The sequence below is a fragment of the Carlito syrichta genome, unplaced genomic scaffold, assembly GCF_000164805.1.
Source record: "Carlito syrichta isolate Samal-C Ts95f unplaced genomic scaffold, Tarsius_syrichta-2.0.1 Scaffold313464, whole genome shotgun sequence".
Taxonomy (NCBI): Eukaryota; Metazoa; Chordata; class Mammalia; order Primates; family Tarsiidae; genus Carlito; species Carlito syrichta.
Window position 1 is genome coordinate 245,039 of NW_007257560.1, and position 16,015 is coordinate 261,053.

The 16,015-nt window shown below is 34.3% G+C and overlaps 1 pseudogene across 1 annotated transcript; it reads left to right on the forward strand.

Moving 5' to 3' along the window:
- The first annotated feature begins 5,251 nt into the window (after nt 1-5,251).
- LOC103273044 lies at nt 5,252-5,951 on the forward strand (annotated as a pseudogene). Its single transcript, XR_505163.2, has one exon. The product of XR_505163.2 is annotated as an ADP-ribosylation factor-like protein 2-binding protein pseudogene (transcript).
- The last annotated feature ends 10,064 nt before the right edge of the window (nt 5,952-16,015 follow it).

A 16,015-nucleotide genomic window follows, 5' to 3' on the forward strand; every position in this document is an offset into this window, starting at 1 on the left:
TAGTAACTACTGCCATTGATCGCTTTTAAACTTTTTTATCTTTCTTTTAATAATTTTTTCTGATTTTCTTTATGTTTATTTTGTGCTTTTCTCTAACTTCTTGAATTGGTACTTTGCCCCATCACCCAAGTTTATTTAAATAATTTCTCCCTTTACTCTTAAGCAAATTTCTATACCTATTATCTGATGTTTTCTTAAGTGATATTCCATTATTGTAGAAGAGGAAATCTACAAACGATACATTCCCACATTCATTTTTCCTTGTTCCCCACTCAATTTATTGTTGATTATACAATTATAATTGTATATATTATACATTATTGGTTCATATGACATCAACCTGTTGTTCTCTCACCCTTATCCTCACAGTGTTTTTTCCCCAAATTTTACAGTTGGAGACAGTACATTTTTGCTAACAGTCTTTTGCTCTTGTGTCTCTACACACGTGTTAGTTGTCCACCTTTTTTTTGGTGGTACTATCACCAACATAGAGTGAGAGCAACAGTGTTGAGTTTTAACAAACCCAAAGCTGTTGCTCTTAGGCTTTAGCTTAAGTTTATGATGGATGTGCAGACTTAAGCTTTTAAATCTTAAGTATACAATAGGTGGCAGATGTACTCTTCATTGATAATTTGATCAATGATGCTTCATGGTCATCAACCAATGAATTTTGCTGTGGAGAAATAAATATGGGATTAGATGGACAAACTCCTATCTTTCAAGATTTGCATATCCCTGACTTTCATTTCCTTTGACTTCTAAGATTTGTTCTAGTCTGTAATTTTGCTTCCTTCTTTGCATATTTCATTTATGTATACGCGGTATATACTTTTGTATGTATATGTGGTATATTTTTCCTGACTTAGATATTTACCAGTTTCTACTTTATTCATTAAATATTTTGTTTATTTTGGTCTTTAGAATGTTCATCTCTGGGACACCATACTGTATTTTTCATGATGTCTCTTTTTATTTATTTTCTTACTAGTTTTTTTTCCTTTTTTTTTAGTTGGAGTCTCACTCCATTGCCCAGGCTGGAGTGCAGCTCACAGCCACCCCTGCTTTGACCTGCTGGGCTCTATGATCCTTCCACCTCAGCCTTCCAAGTAGCCAGAACTACAGGTGCATGCTACCACATCTGGCTAATTTTTCATTTATTGTAGAGAAGAGGTCTTGCCAAGTTGCCAGGGCTGGTCTTGAACCTGTGGGCTCAGGCAATCCTCTCACCTGGACCTCCCAAAGTGTTGAAATTACAGGCTGAGCCACCGAGCCCAGCCTATTTTCTTACTAATTTCAACTGCTTTTTTATGAGCTGTTTAATTCGTCTTCTACTTTTATTCTGAGAAAAGACACAATATTTTATCCTTTTGTGTGTGCCGTATGTAGCGAGGTGTTGCATTACTGCTTTTTTTTCTGTTACCATTTAATCTAATTCTATTACAACTTGCAAAGTTTTTAATAATTTTATTGTATAACTATTTTCTCAACAATTTACTGTCTCTTATTTCTGTTTAAAAATGTTTTTTTATATTTTCTTATATTATCTTTGCCTAGATTCTGTTGGTTCTTTTAAAATAATAAGATTATTGGGATTGAGTGATCCATACTATCTATGGTGGATTTGGTGATAAAGCGTCAGGGCTATGTTTTGGGCTGGGATATTTCTTGGGGTGCAAAGTTTTACGTTGGAGATTAGATAGAGTTTCTTTCAGCCAGAGAAGAAAGAAAATTGCTGGGTATTTAACAGTGCCATGATATGCTCTGTGCCTCAGAAGTACTCTGAACTTGAAATATGACCTGTTCAGGTCATTCGTTGTCCTGACCCTCTCTGCCCTTTGCAAACACAACCAGATCCATGGTTATTGCCACCAGCCAGAGAAATCATGCCAGCCAAGAAGGCTATAATGTGTGCTGCTCAGTTGGAGAGATGTGAAATTTCGCCACATAGAGCCATAGGTCTGGGCGCTGAATTCTCTGGCCATTGTTGATACCACTTTTCCTGCACAGACTCTGCAGCTTTCAGACACCCTTCAGCTGTTTTCTCCCACCTGTCTGTAAATGTTGCTGTGCTGTCGTCTAGCTTCCAAGATCGGTGAGAAGTTCCTGGATGCAAGCCTGATTCTTTCCTATCACACATTGTTTGGGAATTGTAAGTCTCTCTCTCTCTCTTTCAAAATCTAATTTGAACAGTTGACTCATTTAGTCGTTTTTCTTTGTATAAAGGTGGGACTATTAGATTTACATAAATGGTCTCTTTTTACTATGTGTTGCTCTTTATTTTGTAGTGAGAGTTAACATAAAATTCGTCCTCACTCTTACAAACGTTGCCTTTGCTTCTTTCTCTTTATTTGCATTTCTTTAGTATCTCTTCATCCAATTTTTATTTATAATTTTACTTTATCCCTTTCTTGTGTGTTTAATAGTACAAAGCCAGAGATTTTTAAATGTATTATCTTTGCAAAAATGCTTTTTGTTAAGAAGAGAATAGAATCTATTTATATTCACTGTGATGACCAATACATTTTGTTTTATTTTTGAATTTTAGGTATTTTTGTCTTGGTTGCTTTCTTTGTCTTTTTTTTCTCATTTTTTACCTTTGTAAACTTAAAGATTATTTGCTTATTCATTTGTCTTTATTATTTTTAACTGCCATAACCACTGCACATATTTATGGGATATCATGTGATATTTTGATACATGTATGCAATGATCAAATCAAGGTAATCAGCATATCCATCTTTACAAACATTTATCATCTCTTTGTGTTGGGGGCATTCGAAATCTGCTTTGTTGATTATTTCAAAATAGACCCAAGTTGCTGTTAATTATAATGTACTATAATTATACTTTTCCACTATACTTTTTTCTTCTATTAGTAGTATCCTCCTCTTTTAAAAATGTATCATTAAATCACATCAACTGTAGCCATCACCAAGTGCATCTCTTTTCTCTTTGTTTTCCTATCTCTATTGGAATGCGTAAAACTGTTACTTTTACATACCCCTTTCCTATTTAACTTTTTCATTTTATTACACTTATTTATTACATTTAGTTTCAGAGCATTATTAACATTTCTCTTGAATTATATAATTTCTCTATCAAGAATCTTGGGCAACTCCCTTAGGTTCCCTCCCACTGTGGGAGCTTTACTGTCCTCTCAATAAATCCTGCTTTCTCACACACAAAAATAATAATCTTTATTTAGCTGTTTTGACTTATACCAAGCCCCTTTGCTGTTATTCATTTAGATTTCAAACACATTGCCAAGTTACTAAATTTTTATATATTTCTAGTCACTTTACAAATACCAATTTAATCTATTTTTACATTTGGTTGTTCATATTAATTTATCTTTTTACATTTCTTCATACTTAATGTGTTGTTCTGATACTTTTTTTTAGTGTATTTTAGGTTGAAGATAGAGTCTCACTGTGTTGCTCAGGCTGTTCTCAAACTCCTGGCCTCAAGGGATGCTCCTGCCTTGGCTTCCTAAAGCTCTAAGATTATAGGTGTGAGCCACTGTGCCCTGCCTGATATTCTTTTTTTTTTTTTTTGAGTTGGAGTCTCACTTTGACAACCAGGCTGGAATGCAGTGGCATGCTCGTGGCCACTGTAGCCTCGACCTGCTGGGCTCAGGAAATCCTTCTGCTTCATCCTTCCAAGTAACTGGGAACTATAGGCGCATGCTACCATGCTCAGCTTTTTTTTTTTTTTTTAAATCTATTATAGAGATGAGGTCTCACCAAGTTGTCCAGGCTGGTCTCGAACCTCTGTGCTCAGACAATCCTCTCGCCTCAGTCTCCCAAAGTGCTGGGATTACAGGCTTGAGCCACTGTACCTGGCCTGATACTTTTTAAAGTTAAAGTTGTTTCTTGAATATTGAGAGAGAGAGAGAGTGCAGGTTGATATCTCCTTCTATATGTATATGCAAATATCTGCACATGTAAATATTGACAAGTGAATGATATCTTAACTACACATAGAATTATTGGGCGTATACCCTCTTTCCAAGCATTTTATAAATGATATTTTTATGCTCCCCATGTGGCTAGTTCTTATTATTTTGAGGGTGGTTTCTTTTCTTTGTCTGGTAACTTGCTGGAATCCCTATATATATATATTTTTTTTTTTTGAGATTTTTTTTCCCCAGGGCTATATTATTTTCTAATCTGTCTTGTTATAAACTTGGTGAGACTTTCCATCAGAAAGCTCCATTATTTCTTTATTATTTATTTAATTCCTTCCTATCTTTTCTGTTTCTGTTTTCCCTTTCCTGGTAATTTCATGCCAGGCTGGTGGTACCTTGCATTCCGTCTTCTTTGATCCATCCACCGTGTTCACCTTCTTATAGTCATAATGTAGTTCTATGTAAGTCCACATTTAATAGTTGTATTTCGTGGGAAAGGCGGGGGAAAATGTGCTTCCTCCATCTAACTTGGATCAGGAAGCTCCTTAATGACTGATTTTTTTTTCAGTCGGAGTCTCACTCTGTTGCCCAGACAAGTGCAGTGGCCGCTCCCGGTCACCACAGCCTCGACCTGCTGGGCTCCGGTGATCCTCCCGCCTCAGCCTCCCAGATAGCCAGAACTACAGGGTGCTACCATGCCCGGCTGATTTTTTGATTTATTGTAGAGATGAGGTCTCGCCAAGTTGCCCAGGCGGGTCTCGAACCCTCAGGCTCAGGCAATCCACTCACCTCGGCCCCCCAAGGCACAGGATTACAGGCTGAGCCACCGAGCCCGGCTTAATTTTTTTTTTTTTTTTTTTTTGAAGAAAGAAGATTGAACAGCACATTAAACAAGGATTTAAAATGGTTAGATATAAAAGTTACTACAAGTATGACAGAGATAAACATGGGGATTAAAAATATGTGAGACAAGGGCAGAAACATGAAAAATAAAATAAAACATGACATACATTAAATCAGAATTCCAGAATTATGTAATAAAGAGAGCAAATGAGAGGAAATATATAAAAAAAGATAATAACAGAGAAATGATACATATTGGTAAAGTAAATAAAACATCTCTTTATTTTATATTATTCCAAACTATGTAAGGCTGAGAGAAAGAGACAGATGTAGCCTGTGATAAGCCAAGGTTTTTGTCGAGATCTTGAAATTAATCCCACTAACAAATAAAAATGAACTTGGGAAAAATGAACAAATGATATTGAGTTTTTTCTTTTTGTTTGTTTTATTTATTTCCAGAAGAGTAAATATTAATGAGGTATAAAAATATATACAAGGCCTTAGAGGAAGAGAGCTTGGCGCTGTCCTTCTCCTCCACTTCTGATGCAGAATTTGATGCTGTGGTTGGATATTTAGAGGATATTATCATGGATGATGAGTTCCAGTTGTTACAGAGAAATTTCATGGACAAGTACTACCAGGAATTTGAAGACACAGAAGAGAATAAACTTACCTACATGTCTATTTTTAATGAATATATTTCTTTAGTAGAAAAGTATATCGAAGAACAGCTGCTGGAGGGAATTCCTGGATTCAACATGGCAGCTTTCACAACAACGTTACAGCATCATAAAGATGAAGTGGCTGGTGATATATTCGACATGCTGCTCACATTCACAGATTTTCTGGCCTTTAAAGAAATGTTTCTAGACTACAAAGCAGAAAAAGAAGGCCAGGGACTGAACTTAAGCGGTGGTTTAGTGGTGACTCCGTTGCGCAAATCATCTTCTATGCCAGGTTCCCAGAACAATTTATGGCACTAGGTCCTACCTCCAGCCAAGGAATAGGATCGTTCCAGATGTCACTGGCCCAGTAGGCCAATAGGCTCAGCTAATGATGACAAAATAATACATCTTGGAAGGACTAACTGTTTTGCAACTTTTCATTCCTGTTAAGTATTGATGGATCAAAACCAAAATGACCTGACTCTCTTGGACCTATTTCTCTGAAACACCTTCTTGTATTCATGAACCTTAGTACTCCTTCCTGAGTGCATTAGTAACCCTAGTCCACTTCCCTTCCCCAAGGCAGGTACTTCTCTCGGGCACTTCTGAGTCCACCTCTTTTGGAGGAAGCCCATGTTGAGCATTCCACCTGGGGCCCCTTCCTCCAGTATACATTTTGGCATGTCAGCAGCGTGGACTATCCACCATCACAAACCCTCTGTGTCCCAGCAGGCTTTGCATGAATCTTTTTATGCGCTCATGTCTCTTTTACATGGGTCAGAGTTTCAGTTCTTTGGCCTCAGTGGGGTTTTTGATATTTATCTAGGGTGTCACTCAAGTTAGCTGCCTGTCTTGAGATTTCTGAGTCTCCTGTAATCACAGCTTGTCTTGGCTGTAGCAGTCATCGGAAAGTGATGTCTTTTACCTAAAAGTTTCATGTGAGAGTCAACTCCTAGTTTTCACATTTGCAGTCCTTGTGTCACTATGTCTTCTGCTGATCCTGATATAGTCCCACTGTTTCTAGAAATCTCTTTTAAGCATTATTTTTGAAAAAAATATGTTTATAGACGAAAACTCAGGCTAACCTAGTGGCAATGATCTTGGAATTTCCATGATTACCCACTTAAAGATCAAAGTATTATATGCTGTGTGCTTTTTAGCTGTTAGTGTTATGAAGGCAAAAATGCTTTCTACGTTGGTGTTTGCTACTGGGCATCAATGAATATATACTGTGTGCTGGAAATAGACTGAAAGGTATCCTGCTCTTATAGCATGTTAGTGTGTTTGCAAGTTTGCTGAAAATCCTTTCTGTGTAAACCAGTTTATTAGGTTCTCTGCCAGGGGAGACAGGGAATTTGCAATTTCTTCCTCCTGTCCAGATCTCTCCTACCAAAACAGTGTTCTACTGGTCTAGCTCAGCATGAGTAGGAGGTAGCAAACAGCTTTATCAGTCATCTGTCTGCTTTGGTTTAGTGCAATGTTTGGTAGCGTATTACTTACCAGAAAACATGTCATCTCTACAAAGTAGAAAAAACATAGTAATTCAATTCCCAATGTGTACCTTTGGTTTTTTTTCTTAAAGTAAAATAATCTGCACTGACTTTTCACTTGGCTATTCTGGTTTTCAAGGACAAGCTACAAGCTGTGTGCTTTTCTGTACTGATGTGTCACTTATTAAATATTTTTGTACCATGAGTAAAAAAAAAAATATATATATATATATATATACACACAAAAAAAATATGTTACTCAATGATATGCAAATTTAAACCATAAAGATTTAATTTTGCACATGTCTTAAATGTATTCAACATTTATTTTATCGTGCATTCATTAAATACAAGGCATTGCACTAAGAACTCAAGGGGCTATAAAGTCGGAGAAGCAAAACAGATTAACTGCCATTGACAAAATGGTAGAGAAGAAATAATTTCTACAGATATAGAATAAGAAAATATTATCCCAGTTTAGAGAGACATTTTAACACTGAATTATTAGAATGGCAAAATGAAAGTATGGAAAATAAGAAGCTTTATTTAAATACTTCATAGGAAATAGTAAAATTCTTCCCCAACTGTGAAAATATAAGTCTAACTCAAATTTTACTTAATTTTTGTTCTCTTGAGATATAATTTATTATTTCCTGCATTTATAGCACTGGACTAACTGTTATAACCCCCAAATTAGTACAACATATGCTTCCTTCTCTGAATACATGGCAAAAATATTAAGGGCAGCAGTGCTGTTTTTTCATCTTGAACAGCCAGAATCCATCACTGTATGTGTCCCATAACAAATTTTGGTTGTATGGATAAAATGTAGAAAAACCATTTATTCAATGTGATAAAAATTGAATATCAGGCAAAGAAATCGTTACACTCTTTGGTAGACAATGAGAAATCAATGAAGATGGAGTGACATGATCAAAATCATATACTGGGAAGATTAATTTGCCTTCAGTGTACTTGATAGGCTAGAGCAAGGAAGAGACTGAGTTACAAGGCAATTAACACAGTCCACTGTGACAAAATGAGCATCTGAACAAGGTGGCAGCAGACAGTGAAGATGATGGGACCATTCAGCAGGTGAATTGAATGGGATGAAAAGGCTTTGAGACCTCATGAGGTAGGTATTGATGGCTGTGAGGAAACAAAAGCAGGGAAGATGAAGAATATTTGTTCAGAATGAAACTTGTCTACAGTGTGTTAACGAGATCATTGCAACTGTGTGTTAGGAGAATAAATTAATCTAGTAAACCAGTTAAGTGGAAGCAAACACCAACACAATTAAATTGTATGTTGGTAGATCTCTAGTGCAGCTCAGAATTTTAAAAAGTAAGGAACTATTGCATGAAAATATGCCAAGTATTCACTGCCAAAATTAATTCTGGAAAAAGATGTATATTGTAAGGGATTATATTAACAAAAGAGTCAATAGGGTTGGAAAATAGGGATAGCTGATGTTATCTTTTGTTTCCTGTTTGTCAGAGCCAGCTTGTCCTGTGTTCTCAACATTGTGATTTAAATTCCTGTGGTCCACCATCCACTTTCAGGTGTGTGAACTCAATCCCAATGCTGAATGAAAAATCTTGAAACAAAAAGGGGCATTTTACTGTGGAAGCCTTGCTGAATAAGTTTGACTCTCGTATTGTCAAATTCTGCACATATAATTGAGTAATGTGAGTTGGGATATTTGCAATATGCTTTAAGTCTTTTAAATAATTAAAAAATACTTCCCCTTCATTGTTGATCTGTCTGTACATATGTAATCCAAGTTCCTCTATCTGTTTTATACATACTTGAATAATATTAAAAAAAGACATAAAAAGATGCATTCCAAGTAGACTAAAATATTCCTGAAATTCAGAATTCTCTTTTTAGTCAAGACCCAAAAATTAATTTTAAAATACTCTATAAAGTTTTCTATTACAGATAATAATTTATATGGCAAATAAGAAGCTATATTAGATGTTTTTGGACATTTAAATCTACTTTTGACTTGAGTACCACTTGTATTTGAAGAGGTTCTTTTCATGTTTACTTTTATAGTGCAGATATGTGTTGTTTCAAATTGGTGAATTATGATTCACCATCATGCACTAACCTACATCTATTTAATTATTCATAACTCATAATATATTCTGTAGATTGTATCCAAAAAATGCTAAGTCAGGATAACTATCTCTATTAAAATTATATAAAATGTAATATTCTTGCTAATCCGTTTCCTTATTTCAAATGCATGATATTGAGGTTTGTTTATCATTACTTCAAAAGAAGAACTAATTCGTGATAGAGACTAGTAATAGGAGCTCCTGTTTTTTGGAAGAAAACTCACTAATATGTACTTAAAGTATCATAACAATTGATCAGTGCTAAAAGTAAGTTTTTAGTTTTGATGACTTGTGGATAATCATCTCTTTAGCCCACTTCTGTATTTATGGTCGCCATTGACATGGAAGCTGATTTCTCCATCAAACAGGCTACAGGCTATAAATCATTTCTGACCACAACTGTTCTTGTCAGTCTTCGAAAATCACACTTATCCCCTCCAACAGAGTTATTAGAAAACACCAACAACCAAAATGTTATCTTTAAAAATAATACCAAACCACACGATGGAACCAAAGTCTTATCTGTAAGTCTCTTTTAGGTGCTCCAAAAAACAGTAACATAGGTCCTACCACCTGCAAAATTAGACTGACAGTTTCTCCAGGGAATTAAGTCTTCCTGAAAATAGCTTTATCATGAACAAAAACCATTCTTTAGCTATCTCGTTTGCAACAAATAAAGAAATATTTAAAATGCTCTAAGTATGCACCAAATTCATACATAAATTTTTATACTTTATAAATTTTGAAGTCAAAACTTTGCAATCCATTGAAGTCATCAGTACTAACTTTTTAAATTGTTTTATGGTAATCTGCACATTTTCTGCTTCTTTTCTTTCTGTTAAATACAATAAAAAACTCTTTGTAATGTTTAATGGAAAATATAATCTGGGTCTTATTTTAGGGGTTAGGTAGCATAGAAAAAAATAATTTATTTTGGTCCCTGCCCCAAGAAATTTAAAGTTTAATTTTTCAATCATTCAAATGTTTCATTCTCATTTCCTCAGTTCCCATGATAAACCTTAATTGGTTGACTAGGTCAATTTATTACCTCACACGTATTTTTATCCTATGTATGAAAATAACTGACAATATAAAATTTTGAGAAATATTTGCTGCTCCAATTGGAATAAATTATATAAGGTATGTTTTTCTGTTGAAGTTTATCAGACTGAAAAATAAGAAAAAAACAAAAATATTATAGTTAACAAACATAAAGTTCATTTATGTTTATGCATGTGGTGAAACAATATGAGAATAATCTTGTTTCAAAAGTTACTTTACATGATGAGAGACAAAGAAAAATTCATTTATATTATTAAAACTTTTTATCATTAACTTCAGAATCAAAGGAAAACTTGTGTTTTAAATATTTAAATACATACTACTTGTAATGCAATTTTTGTGTTTACCTTATAATAAAAGATTAAGTCATGATCAATGAAACATCACAAATATAAATGAGTTATAGTCATTGCCAGCATAAAGATCTTTTATTTTTCTACTTAAAAAAAATTGAACTTAATTTTTATTTGTTTATTTTGTTAGTTGAGGTCTCACTCTGTCGCCCAGGCTAGAGTGCACTGGCAGGCTCTTGGCTACCATAGCCTCAATCTGCCAGGTTCAGGTCATTCCTTCCGCCTTAGCCTTCCAAGTAGCTGCAACTACAGGCACCACCAATCAAGTTTTTTGATTTATTGTAGTGTCAAGATCTTGCCAAGTTGTCTAGCCTGATCTCAAACCTCTGGACTCAGGCAATCCTCACGCTTCCACCTCCCAAGTGCTAGGATTACAGGCATGAGTCACTGTGCCTGGAGTAATTTTTAAATAATTTTAATTGATTACAGACTTGGGATAAGTTAGAGTTTAAATACCATTTTTAATACCCACTTATTGTTCAGTAAATTAGATACATATCTTAGGGCATTTTAAGTAAAATTAACCACTTTAGACATCATTTGACAATTCTCTACTGGTACTTAGCATTCACAGTAAGGTTCGTAGAGATTCACCGTGGCCAGGCACTGTTGCTGAAGGTGGAGTGTATCCATCCTCTGAGAGCACCAGTTGAAAATGAACACGTGGGTACACCTTGCAATGCATAGTGTAATGAGTTAGATTAGTTTCTCTATGTGGCTCATGTTTTTAAAAGTATATACATTGGATGAAATTGCCTGTATCCAAAAAACATGGCATTATTTTTATCAGTTATATACTGTTATTTTTTATATACCAAACAAACTTGAGAAGAATCATTTAAGGAATTAATATATGTATCTGTTTATAATCTGTTTCATCATTAAATCCTTCACTTTATTTGCAATTTTTCCACATTGCATAATGTTTTGAGGGACTTCACTTTTTTTTCAGATTTTCATTACACATACCTTGCTATACAAGATTATTTCAATTTTCTTATGTCTTTTAGGACTCTCTAATAAGTTGAGAGGAAAATTAATGTTTTAATTATAGTCGTATATTCAGAATATTATAACAATATGTTTAAAAATAGATGTGGAAAAATGCATTATTTGATCATTGCCAGAGACAAATTTAAATACTGATTTTTTCACCTTTCCATTCTTATGGTTTTAGTCTATTATTTCAAGTACCAAACCCATATACACAGAGAAACACATGCAGATACTTGCATACATATCATGTATATGTATCTTTACAGATATAGCTATCGGTAGATATATTTATGTAAATATCTCTACATACAAACAGATAGAGATGATATATATATATATACACAACATCGATACATTTTATATCTGTAAATGTTGTGAATACATATCTTTCCATATACATGCATATACATTTGATATTATTCCTTAAAGATCTAAAATGTATCTTCTCTCTTTCTTTGATTCGAAAGACCAAAGATGTGTAAAATACAGCAGAACGATTTTTCTCCTTGCTGTGGAAGAATGAAGAAAGTGAATTATGATTAGTTTGACATTCTTTCTTTTTTAAATATATATAGACAATCATAATAGAAAGATCAAAAGTTTACAAAACAATTTCCAAAAGTGGAAGCAGTAACAAAATTGTGATTTTTTTTTCAGTGTCAGAAGTATCCTGAGACTCCTGGAAAAGTTACACACTCACTGCATGATTTAGGAGTATTTATAAAGTTTGGACTTTACGATCCTTTATTTGTGAAAACAAAATAGAAATGGTAATGAAGATTATAATTAAACTTCAGCACACCATAATCATACATTTTAGAATAAAACACTTGATGACACAGTCCAAAAGCCTTTTAAGAGCTATTTAGGAATGATGCATGAAACAGTAGCAATGCCTGCTTGAAAGAACTGGCAAACGAATCACATAGTGAATAAGTATAGGTCCAAAAATATCCAAAGTGATTAATTTGGTTTGGGCCATTTTTGTCTTTGGAGAATTGCTGATCTCAAAGACATGGATTAGAGATGGTGCAATGCTTTTGACAACTTGAGAAGTCTACAGTGACACAAATTAAAATTCAAGATTTGCCATTGCAAACTCTCATCACTTTGGTATGAAAGTCGACAAATCTATATCTGTGGCATAAGGGCAAATTTTTTAAAAATAACAAAACTCAAATTGACTAAAGTTTATCTGTGAGTCATTGGGGTGACCCAGAAAATTTCAGTCCCTGACAGAGACATTGTCTTATTATTGTCTTTAAATATTTGTCATAGCAAGTGGTAATCTTCCCTGGGTTAAGATAATGTCATACCAGACCTCAAATTATTTCAAAAATTTCTTCAAGCACAAAATCTGTCCCAAAAGTTAATGGTAGAGAGATTGGAATTATCAGAAAATTAACTTCAAAATAACTATAATTTTTTATTCGACAGGAAGAGACAATCTTAAATATTTCAAAAGAGGATTATAAACTATGAGTATATAATAGTAGCTTTGAAAAAGGAAAATATAGAAATTCTGGACCTTAATACTACAATTAAGTCACTGATATCATGAATGGTAAATGGAATAGAGAAATAAGTCCAAGTTAAATAAGCAAAGGAAAAATAAAAGACTTTTATATATTTCAATATAAAGGTAGAGTACTCAATTACTTATAGTAAAATAAAAAGCACAATTGCATTTTAAATTAACTCATTGTTAATTGAAATATGATACATAAACACTTACGGTATGAAGGGAAAACAGAACATGGATAAATACTTGTTGCCTTAAGTATATTTTTAAAATGTAAAAACACAAAATTATTGAGCTTTTATATATATTCACATACCTATACACAATAGTAATGAGATATAATGCCTTCAGCTTATAAAAAGGATTAACAAGACCACCTATGATTCTTTAAAAAGATGAAATAAGTCTGATGAAAGAAAATAAGAGAACAAAAAAAGAAAATAAGAGAACTATATGACCAATGTTAAGAATCAAAAATGACTTATCACTCTAGATCCTGTATATGTTAACAATATATTACAAGAAAATATGATAAGCCAGATTAGTGGTAGATTTTGCCTGTAGTCCCAGCAACTCTGGAGACTGAGGAAGGAGAAGAGTTTGAGTCCCAGAGTTCCAATTCAGCCTGGACAAAATAGTGAGACCTTGTCTCTAAAACAAAGCAAAGCAAACAATAGCAACAACAAAAAGACTAGGATAAAGCTAATGACAATATCTTTGAAATTAAAAAAAATGGACAGATTCTTAGAGAAACAACTACCTCTAATTTACCTAAAACAAGGATATATAGAAAATCTAAATATTTTTCATGATATATTATGAACATTTTTCAAAATGTTCAAAAAAACTTTACAGTGAACACCTATATGTCCACTACCTAGATTCTACTGTTAATATTTTCATACTTCTTTTATGACACACCTATCTATCCAAACATTCCTTTACCTAGTCATTAATCCATCCAAGTTATTTTTGATGCATTTGAAAATAAATTGTAGACATCAGTGCAATTTCCCCTAAAAATTGTCATGCATGTTACCATCTAAAGTTTGTTTTTACATACATTTTTCTATTGAGGTAAAGTCTGCATTTAATACATTAAATGACTCCTACATGAGTGTGTTTTAGCAAATGCATACACCTGTGTACCTTAAATTCTTACAAGGTATAGAACATAACCTAATGCAGTGTCAACTCCTGCTTCCTCCCAAGACTCACATTCTTGTAATTTTCCACCATAATTTAATTTTTTCTGATCTGGAATGTCATATAAATAAAATCATTCAGACTGTGCTTTTTTTTTTTTTTTTTTGAGTCAAAGTCTCACTCCATTGCCCAGGTTGGACTCCAGTGGCACCCTCACGGCCACCTCAGCGTCAACCCACTGGCCTCCCACGATCCTTCCGTCTCAGCCTTCCAAGTAGCCAGCACTACAGGCGAGTGCTACCATCGCTGGCTAATTTTTGATTTATTGTAGAGATGAGGTCTTGCCAACTTGCCAGGGCTGGTCTTGAACCCTCAGGCTCAGGCAGTCCTCTTACCTGGGCCTCTCAAAGTGCTGGGATTATAGGCTTAGCCACCGAGCCTAGCCTCCATGCACTTTTTTAATGTAAGGGTTCTTTCACCTAGTACCACGATTTTGAGATTCACATACTTTTTGAGTATAAGTAGCTTGTTTCTTCTGTTGCAGAGTAGTATGTCAGTGTATGAATATACTGCAGTTCCTTTATTCATTCTATTGTCAATGAACATCTGGGCTACTTTCAGTTTCTTACCATTATGGGTAATGCTTATATGACCATCCTTAAGAAGCGATTTCTCAAACATATTCAGAAAACAGTTAAGACAGACTTGAGAAAGAACAGAGTGTGAGGACTTGTACGATAGGACTTCAAGGTCAAGGATTTTCAAATTGACCCCCAAAATGATAATAGAAAACTGGAAACAATGCCACACACACACACACACACACACACACACACACACACACACACACAGACACATCTATATACACAAATGTACAGCAAAGGTTACACTATTAATAGTCATATAAAAATGTAGGCCAGGCGCAATGGCTCAAGCCTGCAATCCCAGCACTTTCAGAGGCCGAGGTGAAGAGTTTGCCTAAGTCCACGGGTTTGAGAACAGCCTGGGCAACTTGACAAGACCTGATCTCTACAATAAATCAAAAAATTAGCTGAGTATGGTAGTGCTCACGTGTAGTTTCAGCTACTTGGAAGGCTGAGCATGACACAACACTCCAACCTGGGCGACGGAGTGCGACTCCAACTCAAAAAAAAAAAAGTAGGCGCGATCCTGATTAGCAATGTTGAATAGTTTATTCCACCATCACTAATACAGTAAAATTACTAATGTTACTCTTAGGGTTCCATCGTCAGTCATATGTTGTCCTTTGAAGTCTTCAGTTGGAGGATTTGCTGTGAGAAGTTCGCTTTTTCTTTCAGTGGAGTAGAATATAAATAATTATTCTTTTAATCTTAATGTTGCTTGTTTTAGAAGTGTATATAAATGAAGTCAGTTAAAATGAATTTTTTAAAGTAAGTCTTTGGTGTCTTTGGTGGCCTCTGGGGATATCGGAAGTCTCTGGGAGTCTACAAGTCCAGAAACCAAGTGTCTATTACAAATATCTGTGAAACAGAGAACAATGATCTACCTGTACTCAGTATAGATTTGTTCTTGGCCCAATCAAGACTTTCTTTCAGATAGATGTTAGAAACCAATTTAAGAATAATCACCCCACACTGACCCTTAAAAAGAGGAGAAGACACACAGTAAAGAACTAAAAATTGATGCATTATGAAGATGATATACTTTTAAGCACATTAATATTTTAATTAAAACTTGCCAGCAAGAGTATGGAGCTATTTGTATTTAAACAAATTGCCAACTAATGTTTTAATGAAATGGGACATATTATTGTATAACTGTTCATTATTTTAGTCCAATTTTGCATTTAATTAAAACTTTTTCTTTGACTTCAAGATCCCAAGAACTGAAATTGTACCCATGTAATACTGTGAATTTTGAAGGAAA